Source organism: Oncorhynchus kisutch, linkage group LG9, assembly GCF_002021735.2.
Source record: "Oncorhynchus kisutch isolate 150728-3 linkage group LG9, Okis_V2, whole genome shotgun sequence".
In the NCBI taxonomy this organism is placed as follows: Eukaryota; Metazoa; Chordata; class Actinopteri; order Salmoniformes; family Salmonidae; genus Oncorhynchus; species Oncorhynchus kisutch.
The window spans coordinates 15213852-15216516 of NC_034182.2; the positions used below are offsets into that span (position 1 = coordinate 15213852).

General features: G+C 40.5%; 1 pseudogene; it reads right to left on the minus strand.

Moving 5' to 3' along the window:
* Positions 1-908: 908 nt before the first annotated feature.
* On the minus strand, positions 909-2402 carry LOC109896327 (solute carrier organic anion transporter family member 1B1-like; annotated as a pseudogene).
* Between the last annotated feature and the right edge of the window lie 263 nt (positions 2403-2665).

Sequence of the window (2665 nt, forward strand, 5' to 3'; positions counted from 1 at the left end):
GCCGGTCAAAGCATAGCCATTCAATGATGCAGCCACCACAATGTGGGAAAATAAAGAGTCAGTTACTTAGTGATTTGCCCCAAACATAAGGCTCTGCATTTAGGCCAAAACTGTTATTTTTTTCATTTTTTCAGTATTACTTTAGTGCCTTGTTGTGTACAATATGCATGTTTTGGGATATTCTCTATATTTGTATTTTTGTCACTCATTATTGTGGAGTCAGTACAATGTTGTTGATCCATCCTCCGTTTTCTCCCATCACAGACATTGAACTTTGTGGCTGTTTTAAAATCACCAATATCCTCATAGTAACATTCCTGAGCAGTTTAATTCCTGTCCAGCAGCTCAGATCAGAAGGACGACTCTATCTTTGATGTGTCTGGGTGGTTTAATACATCATTCACAGCATAATTATTAACCTGACCATGCTTTAAAGAGATATTCCATTTCTGATTTGTTATTGTTACCCATCCACCAATCACTGCCCATCTTTATGAGGCTTTCGAAAAGGTCTTTGGAGTTGAATCTGTGCCCAAAATTCAATACTTGACTGAGGGATGTTAAAGATGTATGTATGGGGGACAGAAGAAGGTTAAGTCATTCAAACATCATGTCAACCCCTATTATTTCACACAGACTGAGGCCATGTAACTTATTATGTGATTTATTAAGCCTCATTTTACTCTTGAACTAATTTAGGTTTGCCTAAACAAAGGGGCTGAATCCTTATGCAACGACTATATTTTAGTTATGATTTTTTTTATGTATATATATTTTTATTAAGATATTCCACTTTGACATTGGAGTATTTTGTTGTAGTAATGTTGACAAAATAATTACAATTAAACACATTTTAATCCCTCTTTGCAACACAATAAAATGTGAACAAATACAAGGGGTCTGAATACTTTTGCATGGCAGTGTATGTAACAAGAGAGCGATCGAAATAGGACAGAAGTCGAGTTTTGAAAGCAGTTGTAAGAGGTTTTTGGTTTATAGTATGTACAAGGGTCCTTCAGATAGGAAAGGGGGTGATAGAAACACGTAATAGTGGTTGTGGTTGGTAAACTACTTTCAATGAACTCATATGGAGAAATACTTAATTGGGATCATATTTTAACATTAAGAGGATGGTAAATGCATCAGGGCTTTGGTCGAAGAAGTCTAGCAGCAAAATCATTGTTACCCAAATAGCGACCAATTCCTACCAATGCACTGGGTCTTGGCTTAAGACCGTACCGAGTTGTGGCAAAAAAATCGACTTGTTAATTTGACAAGTGGGTCACCAAATACCCCAAAACACTTTGGGTGGATCATGGGCATGGCATAAAACAGGATCAGAAACCATTGGTTTGGAAACCTCTTTTCGGTATCTCAGATAGTGCTCTCCCCGTCCCTGTCCAGATCATATTTGTTCTTAAAAATGCTGACCATGGCATGTCCATTGTGATTGTTGTTCCTGTTGGCCTCCAGTGCTGTAGCCTTGGCCTGGCTTCGTAGTGCCAACTTCTTCTGCCGCTTGGACAGCTGCCGGTACAGCACCCCCCACAGCAGGTAGCTCAGGCCGTATAGACCATAGATCAGACCCAGGAATGTTTTTCGAAAGATGTTATAATAAAGTCCATCCAGCCATCAATTTATCAGTTGAATTCAGTTGACGGTACCTGGATGCGTGTGAGTCGTGGAGTCTGCATGCTCCTTGACCTCCACATCGCTTTAAAACCCAACTTTAGACACGTCCTGTCAATTAAAGCTCCAAAGTAGATAGGGGGAGGGATTCCACCTGCAAACACACGCACAAGTTACTGAAGTGTTTTACTTCCTCAAGTTCATCAACCATAAAAAATGAAGGAAAATGTAATATTTTGAGAATGTTCCTCAAGGTTCTAAGATTGTTCATACCTTCCACAAACTTCTCTTACTTACCCAGAGTTCTGACTATCATTGTCTGCATTCCAAGAGCCAGTGTATAGATCGGGGTGTATAGATCTGAAACTAAATAAAAGCAACACATTGAGGGTAAACAAAGGTTGCAAACAAATCAATTCCAATCCCAGGTGGGATACAAAAGTGATTCCAATCCCAGGTGGGATACAAAAGTGATTCCAATCCCAGGTGGGATACAAAAGTGATTCCAATCCCAGGTGGGATACAAAAGTGATTCCAATCCCAGGTGGGATACAAAAGTGATTCCAATCCCAGGTGGGATACAAAAGTGATTCCAATCCCAGGTGGGATACAAAAGTGATTCCAATCCCAGGTGGGATACAAAAGTGATTCCAATCCCCACTGCCCCCACAGGCCCCAAGGACAGAGACAGCCATGTAGAACATCCTGTCACAGTCACTCTTCCTGGGGCACTGGCCCAAGATTGCTGGCATGTTGGTTGGTGGAGCCACCATGTACGCATCTGTAAGTGAATGTATGTGTGTGGACAGTATGTATGGCTGAATAAATGCAGACACTGTGTTTTAACTAAATGTTTAGGTTGAGAAACTACTTTGTAATTTTACAGGTCTGGCTGTTGAATGACACACCAAAAAAATTTACTATTGTGTCTGCCCCCTCCTCTCCACCCCTCCTACCTATTCACCTATTTACATATTTGGCCTCCCTCTCCTTCAGTTCCTTTAGTTCAGATATACAGGTAGTTAAGACTTTGTTT